Consider the following 15466-nt stretch of genomic DNA (forward strand, 5'->3'; position numbering starts at 1 on the left):
TGACGGACTCCACCCCTTCATGAGAGGAGTGGCAAAGTAACATTGTGGAGGGGTGTGGGTAGAGGCAGGGGGAAATCTTTGGCCATGTTTATAAACTCTGCACCACAGAGGACCAGTGGGCAGATCCCACAAGTTTGAGCGAGAAAAGGGAGAGATGTCCCTTCATCCACAGGCCATCACATCTTCTGGTTTCTGTAGGCCCTTGGTGCACTGCTCTGATTGCAGGGGGTGGCGGGTTCTGTGGGGGTCCTCTCTCCTCTGACCTTGGGCTCCACGGCAGCGTATGTAAGCTATGTGACCGCTCTCTCTGATAGGCTTCGTGGAAGCTCTCAGAGGCATGCTTGTGCTTAAGAGCCTCCTGACTTTCCCGGTCAGCTGTCAGAGCCGGAGTTGTTGGCAGGGCTTCAGACATTCATATCTAATCCCGTGCACTGATTAATGGAGGTGGTTTCACTTTAATTGTCCCTCTGAGGCAGCCTGTCTCCTGGCGGCCCCAGGCAGAAGCTGCTTGCAGGTCTGTGGCCATTTATGGGCAGAGCCAGAGCCCCGAGGTGCTCACTGGGGAACACGGTAGGCTTGGAGGAGTGGGGCACGTCCTGCCCAGTTACCCTGGCCAGTCACCGTTCTAGCCTCCACCAGCTGTGTCCTGAAGTGTCCTTTCCTTCATCTTATAAATTATCTAATAATGCCTCTTTCTCTTGCCATCATGTTTCTCCCTCTCTACTGGATCATGACCATCTTCAGACAAATGTGCTTTATAGTTCTGACCTCAAAACGCAATGCTGTCGGGACTCCCCCCACCCCCACCCCTGGCCACCTGTTACTCCATTGCTGTACTCTTAGAGAACTCTTCAGAAAGAGGTAAGTGTACACCTGAAACTAATAAAGCACTGTATGTGAACTTTACTGGTCAGGACCCCTCAGCCCTCCTCAGGAGCTTCTCTCCGCCGGGGTCACCTGCTATGATCAGTGGTCGTTCTAGGTCTCTATCAGAAAGGCCCAAGGCAGTCCCTTTCTCCTCTGAGAAACCCCCCACTCACTTGACTTCCAGGGCGTCTGGCTCCTGCTTCTCCTCCCACCTGGCTGGCTGGTGCATCCTCGTTTCCCTGACCCCAATAACGCAGAGCCCTGAGGTTCAGGCCCCAGGCCTTTCCTCTTCCTTATCTACATCCCCTCGGTGATCTCATCGTGTCTCGTGGCTCGAAACACCAGCTACAAGCCGATGGCGCACCTGTTTCTATCTGCAGCCAGACCTCTCTGGTCCCCAGGCTTGCACAAAGCGCCTGTTCATTGTCTCCGCCTGGATGCATCATGAGTATCTCCAACTTAGAACATCCAGGACAGTGTCCCAAGGGTCCCCCCAGACCTGTTCCTCCCGCTGCTGCCCTCAAATCAGCTAAGGCAGTGTCATCTTTCCACTTTCTTGTGTGCCTTCCTGTTTCTTGCCCACCGCATCTCATGGTCACTGAACCCTCCTAACACTACCTTCAGTTTGGGGGTTTTCATTTTTCCCTTTCTGTTTTAACTTTATTTTTGAATATGTAAAGCATGATCTGGTTCAAAGTCAAAACAACATTAAAAGGCATCTTTACAGGGGCCTCCCTGCCCTCTCTATATTCTTTGTCCCATTTTCAGTGTTTCTTTTGGCAAAAATAAGCAAAAATATTTATTTCCCCCTTCTTCTCAAACAGAAGTTGTCATACTGTAATGCATTGTTCTGGTGGGTTTTTTTTTTTTTTCATTTAACAATATATTCTGGAGATCATTCCAGTTCACAGAGAACTTCCTCATTCTTAGTACAGCTGCATCAGAATTTCATTGTATGGATGTAATTGATTCAACCAGACCCCGACTGATGAACATTTGAGTTGTTCCCAGTCTTTTGTTGTTACAAATGTGGCTGCAATTAATGACCTTGTGCATATGCTGTTCTGTGCTTTGGAAAGAGATCTTCAGGGTAGATTTTTGGGACAGTGATTGGAGGAAGCCATCAGTAGAATCTGGGACGTTGCACAGGGTTTGTGTCCTAGAGCAGCCCCCAAGGAGGGCGTATTCTGGCCAAGGAGAAGAATGGAGAAAAAAGAATCTCCCAGAGCAGGGGGCCAAGGGACAAAAAAAGGCATTTCCCAGGGAGCAGAAGTGGGACCTACTCAAAAAGCACTCCCTACCTTCTGGCTGGGAGGCCCTTGCCTTGGCTGCTCGTCAGGATTTCCAGTTGCTACAGAGTGGTGCCTGCTCTGTTTCTTCTCTCGTTCCCCTTCAGAATCAGCCTCTTGGAGCTGTGGAGTTCAGCTGTGTCCTTACTGATTTTCAGCCTGCTGAATCTGCCCGTTTCTGATAAAGGGGTGTTGAATACTACAATAGCGGATTCATCTATTTCTTTCTTCTGATCTTCTGCAGTTTGAATATGATACGCCTGGGTGTAGGGTTTGGGGCATGGATCCTGCTTGGTGTGCTCCGAGCTCCCTGGATCTGTGGCTTTGTATCTGACATAAGTTGGGAGGAACATCTCAGTCATTATTCCTTCAGATATTCCTTCTGTTCCCTTCTTTCTTCCTCTGGTGTTCCCAGTATGCGTATGTTACATCTTTTGTCGTTGTGCCCTGGTTCCTGGATATTCTGTTCTATTTTTTCCCATCTTTGTTCTCTTCACTTTTCAGTTTGGGGCATTTCCACTGACATAACCACAAACTCAGAGAGCCTTTCCGCAGCCATGTCCTGTCTACTAACTGAGCCTGTCAGAGGCATTCTTCATTTCTGTGACAATGAAGAATATTTGTGATCTCTAGCATTTAAAAAACTATCTCTTAGAATTTCCATCTCTCTGCTTATCTTACCCACCTATAGTTGTTTGCTGGCTACTTTTTCTGCTGGAACCCTTAGTGTAGTAATCAGAGTTATTTAAACTCTTTGTCCGATCATTCCAGTATCCCTGCCATATCTGAGTCTGGTTCTGATGCTCACCCTGTCTCTTCAAGCTGTGTAATTTGCCTTTTAGTATCCTTTGTAATCTGTGTAGAAAGCCAGGCACATATTGCCTGGTGGGTTCAAACAACTTGTCTTTTTGTTCCTAGGTCTCCTGATCAGGAGAAACCATAATACCCCTGACACAGAGACAAGTCATCCCTAGATGGACTTTGAGTTTGATGCCATGATTGACTTTTTCCACCTCGGGGAGAGGGTGAGTGTATTTTGTCGGACTATTTGATGATCAGAAAGATGGACTGTGTGTTATTAGGTTTGTCCTCAAACCATTTTTAGCTCTCTACCATGCAGACACTTGGTAAATTCACATGACCAGTTCTACACATGAGTTGTGAGTAGAACCAAAAAGCTCAGATCTGAACTTTTATTTGATGATGTGAGACCTTCCAGAATTCTTTTTCTGCCTTCCATGACAACCAGCAATGTCTCCTCAGTCAGCTACTGAGTGAAGGTGGGTGGAGCAAGGTCCCTTCTGATGTGCAGTGGGCACATAGTTTCAGTGGACAATGAACCTCTAAGCCACAATGATCTGGGGGTTACTCGTTAACTTAGCAGCTTGACCTGATACCCCTTTTTCAGGTCTTGACTCACACGTCACCTTTTCTTCCAGGCCTTCCTGGATGCCTATATAAAATAGCAGCCCCACACCCATCCTGGTGCTCTACCCTCTTCCCCACTTTATATTTCTCCATAATGACCACCTCCATCAAACATTATAGGGTTTGCTCAGTTATTCTGTTTATTATGTGTCTCTCTCTGCCATCAGAATGTGAACCCATGCAGGCAGGGGTAGTCTGAGTTTGGGTTCCACTGAAAGAAGACCGTGAGACAAGGGCTTTGGTGCCAGTTGTTCATTTGGGAGGTGACCCCAAGGAGCCTGAGAGAGAGGATTGGGGAAGAGAGACGAGGAAGGGGGCAAAACCAGTAAGGGATGCATTAATCCATTCATTACTGCTCTGGCAACTGGGGCTCAACCCTTTTGAGATCCTCTGAGAAGCCCTGTTAAACCAGCCCCAGAGATTTCCTACCTAGAGATAAAAACAAAAACAAACACAAACACAAACAAACAAAAAACCAGAGAATTTGTCCCCAGCTCCTGTCCGTTGTTGGCTTCCGATTGCCCTGAGGGCGTGGACCCTCTGGCACATCCAGGCAGCCGTGTGCACAGGCTGAACAAGCTTCCAGGGCCAAAAAAGAGTCTTCAGGGAGAGAAGCAGGGATATGCACACGGTCCCCCTGAGGGGGAATGGTCCACTACAGTTGCAGGCAGGTCAAAGGACCGGGGGGGGGGGGGGAATGAGCATTAACAGCATTGACCATAGGAATTTTTGCTTTTTTATTCCCTAATGTATCATCACCTAAATTTTTGTAATGAATGAATACTAGAGTAGACACTTGTGAGTGTGTCCAAGCACCCTATTTCGCTTTTCTTATCAACTTTTCTATTTTCCTTTGAGAAACCCTATCTCCCAATTTCTCAGCCTGGGGCTTCGGTTGGGATTGTCTTCACCACTAGTTCCTGGGTATGGGCCATTCACCCACCCCAAAGGCTTAATCCAGTCAACTGCTCTTACTCACTTCTTCTTTTGCTCTCCCCCACCACAGTGATCTGTTCAGGGGCAGACATACACCTCATTTGGGACCAGTATGAGAGAATAAATTCAGGGCTTGCTCTCTCTTTCTCTGAGTGATGTGGTATAAAGGTGTGAGGTCTGGGACCACTGCAGCCATTTTGCCACCGTGGGAAAGCTGGAACTTCTGGACTGACTTCATGAAGGCCAAAGAGAAAGCCAATAAGAAAACAGAGAGGAGAGGGAGAGAATCTGGAGTCATCTTTTGGAGCTGCTGGATCAAGCCTCACTTGAAGCAAAAATTAAATTTAGGTTTTTAATTGACATATCCCCCTCAAAAATTCCATTATATTTTGAGTCAGTTTGAGGTGAATTTTCTGTCACTTGTGACTAAAAGAGTCCTCACTGATTCTATACTTGACTTACAGGCTTGTTTTGAGATTTAAGTAAAACAGCATTTAGGTGTGCCAGGCTGGCTCAGTATACAGAGCGTGTGACTCTTGATCTTGGGGTCATGAGTTTGAGCCCTGCGTTGGGTGTAGAGATAATGTTAAAAAAATAGCATTAGTAAAGCATGGAACACAAATGATTCTCAATGGATGCTAATCAGTATTGTTATTATGATATATTTATTTTTATAGTTATGTGCACTTTTTATTCTATACCCTAACACTGGCTCGTTTCTATTTCTCTTTTTAGTATTATTCAATTTCTACCCCCAAAGGGGAGAGGGCGGACCAGCTTCAGCTCCTGACCACCAGCTTGAGGCTTGACGAACAACACAGAGCCCACACAGTGCAGTTCTAATTCCTCTGACATCCCATTTTCATTCTTTGATGATATTTGTCTGTATCCAGCTTACACATAAATATTTCCAGTAAAGTGCTCCAAATGTCTTTTTCAGAAATCTGAATCCACATGAAAACAATGGCAACAAGAAAAAGGTGTAAACTTTCCAGAACAAGCCCAGAGTTTGAAAATGTGATAAAGAGGTTATTGTGTGTCCGAACTTTTCACACAAGAATTGGAGGAGATTTAACACCAGGAATAATAAACAGAGGAAAACCAGCTAATGCAGAGCAGATGGGCCTGCACAGCAATGCTAACCATTTCAACATCTTTCCCCCTGGACCCTTGGATTCAAGACGACTGAATTCTGCTTTCTTTAGTTGAAAATAAAGTTAACGCAATTGGGGAAACCCACAAATACAGCTGGCTTGATTTCTGGGATGGTTAGAGGACTCAAGTTTTTAAGAACCTACGATGTGGCAGGACTTCAAAAGTCACTACTTAAATCCTGACCACAGCTCCATTTTACAGACAAGAAAACCGAGGCTCTGAAAGTGTAAATCACTTTCTGAAAGGCATACAGCCAGTAAGAGAGTGAAGCCACGATCAGTCCTAGGTCTATCTCTGCATATGTCATGTTTCTGCAAACTAGGGTAATAGATCAGCAGGGGAAAAGGGTCATAGTCGAATAAATTTGAGAAACACGGAGATACATATCTATTTATATATATCTCTCTATATAGAGACATATTATACACATACGCTATATGTATATGTATATTTATGTAGAAACAGTCTTATTGAGGTATAATTGCTGTATAATAAATTATACATATTTAAACCATACAATAAGATAAGTTTTGACATATGTTTATAATCTATGAAACCATCACCACAATCAAGATAGTAAGCATATCCATTCCTCTCAAAAGTTTCCTCCTGCCCCTTTGTAAATTCCTTCCTCCTCTCCTTCCCGCCCTTAATCCCAGACAACCAATGATGGGTCACTATAGATTAGCTGCATTTTCTAGAATTTTATATAAATGGAATCATACCGTATGTATTCTTTTTTGCCTGTCTTCTTTCAGTCAGCATGACGATATTGAGATTCATTCACATTACATGTTTGTTCCTTTATATTACTGAGTGCTATTCCATTGTATGAATATGCCACACTTTGTCTATTCATCTATAGATGGACATCCCCATTGTTTCCAGTTCGGGGCTAATACAGTAAAGCCACTATGTACATCTGTCACGTCTTCCTAAAGACCTGGGTCTTTTGGATAAATACCTAAGGGAGGAATGGCTACGTCATACGGTGAGTATATGTTTAACTTTTAAAGAAATGCCAAACTGTTTTCCAAAGCGGTTGCATCTTATATTCCTACCAGCAGTGTGAAAGGGTTCTCCTTTCTCCTCACCAGCACTGTGCAGCCAGTCTTTTTATTTTATTTTACTTTATTTCTTTAGTGTTTTTATTTATTTTTTTTATTTTTTAAACTTATTTTATTTAAATTCAATTAGTTAACATACAGTGTATCATTAGTTTATAGCAGCAATGTCCACAATAACCAAACTATGGAAAGACCCCAGATGTCCATCAACAGATGAATGGATAAAGAAGATGTGGTACAGGGGCACCTGGGTGGCTCAGTCGTTAAGCATCTGCCTTCAGCTCAGGGCCTGATCCCAGGGTCCTGGGATCGAGCCCTACATCAGGCTCCTCCACTGGAAGGAAGCCTGCTTCTTCCTCTCCCCCTCCCCCTGCTTGTGTTCCCTCTCTCGCTGGCTGTCTCTCTCTCTGTTAAATAAATAAATAAAATCTTAAAAAAAAAAAGAAAATGTTCTTTAAAAAAAAAAGAAGATGTGGTACACACATGCACACACACACACACACAGGAATACTACTCAGCCATCAAAAAGGATGAAATCTTACCATTTACACTGACATGGATGGAACTGGAGGGTATTAGCATTATGCTGAGGGAAATAAGTCAATCAGAGAAAGACAATTATCATATGGTTTCACTCATATGTGGAATTTAAGAAAGTGTTTTAATTTTAATTCCAGTATAGTTAACATACTGTGTTATATTAGTTTCAGGCCTAGAATTTGGTGATTCATCACTTACATACAATACTCAGTGCTCATCACCACAAGGGCCCTCCTTAATTCCCATCACCCATTTAACCAAGTCCCCCACCTCCCTCCCCTCCATCAACCCTCAGTTTGTTCTCTGTAGTTAAGAGTCTGTTTCTTGGTTTCTCTCTCTCTCTTTCTCTTTCCTTTGTTTGTTTGCTTTGTTTCTTAAATTCTACATATGAGTGAAATCATATGGGTTTGTCTTTCTCTGATGGACTTATTTCACTTAGCATAATACTCTCTAGCTTCATCTGGGTCATTGTAAATGGCAAGATTTCATTTTTTATGGCTGAGTAATATTCCATTGTATCTCTGTATACCACCTCTTCTTTATCCATTCATCTATCAATGGACACTTGGGCTGCTTCTATAATATGGCAGTCATTTTAAGTTTCGCCATCCTAATAGGTATGTAGTGGTATCAACTTTTCCTGTGGTTTTATTTGCATTTCTCTAATAACCAATGATTTTGAGTATGTTTTCATGTGCTTGGTTACCATCTACATATCTTCTTCATTAAGTGTTTCTTCAAATGCTTTGCATATTTTTAATTGATTTGTTTCTCTTATCATTGGGTTTTGAGAGTTCTTAATGTATTCTGGATACAAATCTTTATTTTTTTTCAAGATTTTATTTATTTATTTGAGAGAGAGAGGGAGAGCACAAGCAAGGGGAGAGGCAGGCAGAGCGAGATGGAGAAGCAGGCTCCCCAGTCAGCAGGGAGCTCAATCCCAGGACCTTGGGATCATGACCTGAGCTGAAGGCAGATGCTTAACCTACTGAGCCACCAGATGCCCTTGGATACAAATCTTTTAATAAATATATGCTTTGCAAAGATTTTCTCCAAGTCTGGTTTTGTATTTTTATATTCCTAACAATGTCTCTTGAAAAACATGTTTTTCATCCTGGTGAAGTCTAATAAATATTCCACGTGTCTTAACTTCTATTTTATATTTTTTAAAATATTCACTACATTCTGGAAGATTCCTTTGGATTGATTTTACAACTAAAAAAATTGTTCTTCGGCAACCTGTTCTATTCAGCCTATATGTTGAATTATCAATTATCAAATTTTTAAAATAAAAATCATCCATAATGTTTGCAACATGGTAATCTTGCATCTCCCTGAGATTATCAATTACTCAGTACAGCTCAGTCTGTGAGCTCTATTTCCCTGGGTATAGTTCTGCACTTAGTAAGAGGGTAATGTCGGTAATGTTGCTAAGAGGGTCAGAGGGCAAATTTCTTGACAGAGCTCAATTTTTCACAGTTGCTTGGTGATTCTTAGGTGAGGGATCATTTATTTGAGAACCTCTGTTGGCTGGTCTTTGTTTATTGCAGCCCACCTCCAGGATGAGGGGGGAGAGTCAGACATAGTCTGACCAGGAGAGGCTTTCTTGGAGCAGAAACTCCTCATTCCTCCCTGGTTTCTGGCCCTAGGATTCTGTGCTGGCTTTCTGTTTAAAGCTCAACATGGAAGCAGATAAAACTATAGCTGCTGCCTAGTCCAGAGGGCTATGGGCACAGAGAATGTTGGCCTGACAGTTCCTACTCTGGGGCCCCTGCTGATTCCCCACCAGGCACTCAGAGTTGCTCCTGTCTTGCTCTCTGGTAACTTCAGACTTGAAGCATCCTTGGAGCCGTATCCACTCTCCACTTTTATGCAAGAGTCCTCTCCCATGTGTGCCTCAGTAGAGGGATCCTTTAAAAATCAGATTAGACTACCTTCCATATTTCAGGAATTTTTCAAGATTTCTTATCCATAAGAAAACCCCTTCTAATTTCTCAGCATTATTATGGATCAAACACCATTTCATCTCATTTCTAGAGACTTGTAGTGGAAAGGGAGGCTGTACTGATGCTCAGTCTTCCATCCTGAACTGAAACTGTGGGCAATATTCACATCTGTGGAAGAATCTCTTGATATTTGAAGGCCCATGAGTTCAGACCACATATGCCAAATGTGACAGTTGCAACTTTGGTATCTGCATTTCATTTGGGAAAGTTTACTGGGGCCACCTGTAGAGGGAAAAGAATGACCATTTTTAGAAATGAAAATCTGAATATTTCTCTCCCTTATCAGAGTGTTATCCCAGACAGGCCACGTGTCTGTGTTGTAGGCCCAGCCACTCAGCCATTCCCACTAACATACCAGGCATGTGAGCAAAGCCATCTTGGACCCTCCAGAGAAGCCCAGCCATCAGCTGAGTACCACTGAATAACCTCAGTTGATGTCACATGAAACAGAAGACAAAAATTGCCTAGCTCAGCCCTGCCCAAATTCCTGACCCACAAAATGTGAGATACGATAAAATGACTGTGTTAACCACTAAGTTCTGGGGCAGTTTGTCAGGTAGCAATAGATGACCAAAATGCTTGGCACATAATAAATGCTCAATAAATATGGGCCAGAGTATTTTGATGTGAAATTCCATTTGCCATGATAAATATGTAAAAGCTGCCTGGTTTGGGAGACTCCTGCCCTGACCCCGCCTTCTCTGACTTTCTCCTCCAGCACATAATTCCCTGGCAACTGGGACTTACTTCCCAGTAGTATGGTAGGTCTTTATCTGAAAACCTGCTATGAGTCCGTGTTAATTTTTGTCCTTCTGCATAAAGGACACCAACCAAACAGCCCTCAAACCTCTTCTCCTTCGCTTTCTCCTTCTCCTTCTCCTTCTCCTTCTCCTTCTCCTTCTCCTTCTCCTTCTGCTTCTTCTTCTTCTTCTTCTTCTTCTTCTTCTTCTTCTCCTTCTCCTTTCCCTTCGCCTTCTCCCTCTTCCTCTTCCCCTTCTCCTCCTTCTCCTTCTTCCTCTTCTCCATCCCCTTCTCCTTCTCCCCCTTCTTTTCCCCCTTCCCCTCCCCTCTCCCTCCCCCTCCTACTCCTTTTTTTTAAAGAGAGAGAGAGAGGCAGGGGAGGGGCAGAGGGAGAGAGAGAATCCCAAGCAGACTTCCCCACCTAGCATGGAGCCCAACACGGGGCTCCATCTCATAACCCTGAGATCGCGACCTGAGCCGAAATCAAGAGTCGGGCACTTAGCACACTGAGCCCCCCCAGGCACCCCCTCAAACCACTTCTAATTCTACCTCTGCCACCATCTCCATGGATAATATTGAGCTTGTGTCCTCAGTGCCATTCTCCTCGTTTTTAAACTAAACACTTTCTGAGGGCATGTCCTGTTTCTGACACAGCTACACAGCATGTTGCCCTCCCCCAGGGCTTCTTTACAACCTTCATCCTTATGGTATTTCCATTCTTTCTTTGTCCTTTCTCCTTCCTCCATTGTTTAAGCTTGCCTAAATCTCCCCTACAATTTGTTTTTAAGATTTATTTATTTATTTGAGAGACAGAGTGAGCAAGAGAGAGAGAGAGAGAGCACAAGCCAAGGAAGAGGCAGAAGGAGGGAGAAAGAGGCTCCCTGATGAGCAGGGAGCCTGATGCGGGGCTCAATCCCAGTACCCCAGGATCATGACCTGAGCCAAAGTCAGACTCTTAACTGACTGAGCCACCCAGGCTCCCCTCCCCTACAATTTAAGTTAACTTCCCTTGACTTCACGTATTCCTCTAATGACCATCTCGTTTATCCCCCTGTCCTGCCTGAACCATGCCCCTCTTTCCACGGCTCACTCTTAGCCCTTCAGGTCTCAACTGAGAAGCCATTTGAGGGAAGCCATTAGGGACCCCCTCCAAGGACTTGTACTCCAAAACACTCTCTACTAACCATCTCCCCCCCCCCATTTCAGCCACTTTCATGTTGTAACTAAACAGTTAGTCATCAGCCTCCTTTCACCACACTGCTCTCTTGGAAAGGCATGCCAAGTTCATGGCTATGCTTAAGCACTTAGCAGTCTTGGATGTGGGATGTCGATCTCTGAGGCCTCCCTCACACACGCAGACAACTTCTACTACCACTGCCAACATGGCGGAGGCTTCCTACATGCCAGGATTTGTTCTAAACACGCTACACTAATCTTGCCAATAATTCTACGAGTAGATACTATTATCATTTTACGTTGTATTTTTGAGGACACTGAATCGCAGGGAGATTAAGTAACTTGGGTGTTTTGTTTTGTTTTGACTACTGGTAAATGTTGGAGCTCAGATTCAAACTCGGGAAGCTGATTCCTGGGTCAGTGACTGGGAAAGATATCAGCTTTGGGCTTTGACTTATGTCATCTTTTATTTTGACCCAGAAATGAGTCTTACATGTGCAGGTTGCTCTCCTTCCCTAAGCTCTTTCTCCCAAATGCCAGCCCTGTTGGTGTCTTGGTGGTTCAGGGGTGCCCCCGGCTCCTTGCATGGATGCCTTGCCGTGTCAAGCACTCCTACCCCATTCCCTGTCACCTTTCCTCACTGCAGACACCTGTAGCACTCTGCAGAGAGAAGTCAGCCCTGGGCAGGAGGGGTGTATCTGAGCAACAGTGGCCTCACCAGCTGGCTGTGCATTTCCGACATTCGACTCTCATTGCTCTGTGGACGGGGAGCCCAGGCTTCCGATGGACGCGCCTCCATCTGACCCAAAGTGGCAGGACCGAGTATGACCAAAGGAAACATTCCCTTCAAAAGCCAAAAACAAATTCAAGCCATGTGAAACAACCCCAACAAAAGGAAGAAAAAAAGAAAGCAAAGCAAAGACAAACCACGACCCACAGAAGGAGGACGGCAGGTTAGTTCCCGGAGGACACACAGCCTATTATTTCTCGGGCGCTCAGTAGCCATGAACAACACAGCTGGTGCCCCAGGAGCAAGCGGAACCCCAAGTCTAGGTACGTGGTTTTTGTTTTTTTAAAGATTTTATTTATTTATTAGAGAGAGTGAGAGAACATGAGCCAGGGGGGAGGGGCAGACGGAGAAGCAGACTCCCCGCTGAGCAGGGAGCCTGATGGGGGATTGGATCCCAGGACCCTGGGATTGTGACCTGAGCCCAAGTCAGATGCTTAGCTGACTGAGCCACCTAGGCATTCCTAAATACATGTTTTTAAAAACTCATCAAAAGTTTAGAAATAAAAATAAAACATAATACATTAAAATTATTATTAATAATTATTATTTCACATCAGTAAGGGGGAAACGCTATTTGTAGGTAATTGTTACAAGTTCTATATCTGGGCCTATAAGAGATATCTAGTTCACAATGGACTTTTAGGTTCTTTCCATACTTTTTATTTTTGTAGATTCTTTTTTTTTTCTTTTTTTTTTTTTAAGATTTTATTTATTTATTTGACAGAGATAGAGACAGCCATCGAGAGAGGGAACACAAGCAGGGGGAGTGGGAGAGGAAGAAGCAGGCTCATAGCGGAGGAGCCTGATGTGGGGCTCGATCCCATAACGCTTGGATCACGCCCTGAGCTGAAGGCAGGCGCTCAACCGCTGTGCCACCCAGGTGTCCCTATTTTTGTAGATTCTAACTTCTAATTATAGATGGTTGTGAATGAGGAAATGACTAAATGTGGGACAGCAGATGAGCCTCCAGAAGAAAACTGTATTGCTGTCACCCCAACTGAGTAACCAAAAGTCAGCACGCACATACAATCATGAGTAGGCACCAAACAGTAATTGTTCAGTGTAGCTATCTGAGATCGATCTGGGTATTTAGGTTGAAGGTGACCCCCCAATCATGTGGTGAGTTCATATGGAACACCAATTTAAGTATTTGCCAGATGCAACATTGACAAGCCTGTCTTTTTTTCCAGAAGAGTCCATAGTTCAACTGTGGGGACAGCGGCAAAGAGATTGTGAAGAAGAAAGAGAAGAGATTGTGAAGAAGAAAGAGATTGTATTGCATCTTCTTCTCCATCCATGTGGTGAAGCTGGAGTATGTTTCCCAGAGCCTCCATCCCTGTGTATTTTCAAGCTGGAGTTTGTCAAAAGAGGAATTCGCACAAGCTTTGGAAGGCAAAAGAAAAGTGGTGGCCAGCACTCTCTGTGAAGACTGTTGTCGTTGGTTGTGATGACAGATGCAGTGACGCTGGTGGGTTTCTTTCGTCCTTGCTCTCCTCTCACTGACCTGATATTCTTCCCAACTGATGATCTTGTTAAGCTCCGATGGCCCCAGGCCCACCATCAGCTGCCGGGGTGGGGGGGCTGTGAATGATTTATCCTTGCATCTCCAGTGCATGGCACAGGCCCTACCTTACCGGTGTTTGTTATCCGAAGTGTTCATTGAGTAAATGCATACACATAGTTGTATGTGCGTTGACTTTTATGGGGTGATAGAATACAGTTCTCTTCTGGAGGCTCATCTGCTGTCCCACATTTAGTCATTGTACCTGGGGTAGGTACTGAGGTCCCACTCCGGGGTTTGTGAAGGGAAACCAGAGTCAGAACCCCCACCTTGAGGCCAAGGGATGCCATATGCCTGTGTGAGCACCACCCCATTGGTGCCCCAGGTACTGGGACCATGGCTTAGTGGACTGCTCCTGCTGGTCCCACAACTGCTGGCACTGACCCTTTCACAACTGCAGTGGTCCCTGGAGTTTGGGGACCTATCGTCTACCTCCCTCCACATCTCAGCAAGTGTGGCCCAGCCTGTGGTGTCACCAATGTAGACATATTCCCCCAGCCCTCGTCCAGGGAGTAAGCCTGCTTCAGGAAGGATGGCCATCTCACCTCATGAACTCAGAGTCACTGTTCCCTCCTCATCTCAACACTGTGCATGGGCTGGTCACCTCGCTTTTATGACAGGCCCCTGTCATTGGGTTTGGCTCAGGGACATCCCAACCTAACTACATAATATTTATTCCCCCCTTCACATCGCTGAAAAAATTGATGCACCCAGAAGATATAACATGTCTATTTTGCACCATAAGGACTTCCAGCATGAAGTCCTAGGCTCTGAAAACAAGGACTAGAATCCTTGTCCAACAATCTGCCCTTCCCTGAAGACATTTGCATCCGCCTAGAGTTTAGGGTAAGCTGAGACTGCCTGAAAGAAGACGCAGAAGGGGCTGGCAGTGCCCTTGCATTTCTCTGGAAGCTTCACCTTCCCCCTTCCTCACTCTCAAGTCTCCATTTCTAGGTTTTAGACACACCCTACTAGGGTGTCCAACTTCTGATATGGTCAATTCTGGACGCCTAGTTTGTGGATGTCCCATCACAACCAAATGATCTCTCTCTCTCTCTCTCTCACACACCCCCCCACACCCCCCCCCCCACACACACACGAAGAGCAAATTCTTACTGCCCCACTGCATTTAAACCAGGAAAACAGAGGAAATTGCTAAGGAAGGCATTTCAGGAGTTTTCAATGATGGTTCACATCTGGAAACTGGCGAGATGCGGCTTTGACAACTCAACAAAGTGATTGTAGAGCGAGCCCTGAGGAAGGAGCCCAGCTGGCATGGGCCACTGACGTGAGGATGAGGTCGTGGCTGTTCAGGAGTCACACAGCTCTTCACAAAGTGCCGCTTAAGCACTGGGAGCATGAGGTCGTGAACTTTTAAGCCAAAGAAGGCTCTACGATAACCCACTTAAAAATGAAGCCACCTAGGGGCACCTGGGCGACTCAGGCAGTTGAAGGTCTGACTCGTAGTTTCGTCTCAGGTCATGATTTCATGGGTCATGAGATCGAGACCTGCATCAGGCTCCGAGCTCAGTCGGGAGTCTGCTTGAGATTCTCTCTCTCCTCCTGCCCCTCCCCCAATATGCACGGGCACACACACTCTCTCTTTCTAAAATAAATAAATCTTTTTTAAAAAATGAAACCACCTTAAGAATAGTGTTTTGCATTTTTTCTCTTTTACTCCAAACAAAAATACATATTGTTAAAAGAGTGAAATAAATAGCCCAGTAATAATGGTATTAAATTGCTTAACATGTATCAATTTTTTCTCAGGTGCCAGATACTCTGTAATGGGCTTTACGTGGTTTATCTCATTTAATCTTCACAACAAACCTCTGAGAATGATCTCCTTTTTACAAATGGGGAAACTGAGGCATTGAGAGGTTTAAATAACTTCTCAAGGTCACATACCT

The 15466-nt window shown here is 44.7% G+C and overlaps 1 long non-coding RNA gene across 1 annotated transcript; it reads left to right on the forward strand.

The window, feature by feature from the left end:
• Positions 1-644: 644 nt before the first annotated feature.
• Positions 645-5799, forward strand: LOC148108362 (uncharacterized). The gene is made up of 3 exons (XR_015727947.1): positions 645-861; positions 3075-3181; positions 5256-5799. It is a non-coding gene; the product is annotated as an uncharacterized LOC148108362 (long non-coding RNA).
• Positions 5800-15466: the final 9667 nt, after the last annotated feature.

This window comes from Ursus americanus, chromosome 20 (genome assembly GCF_024610735.1).
Source record: "Ursus americanus isolate L20-20 chromosome 20, mUrsAme1.1.p, whole genome shotgun sequence".
Taxonomy (NCBI): Eukaryota; Metazoa; Chordata; class Mammalia; order Carnivora; family Ursidae; genus Ursus; species Ursus americanus.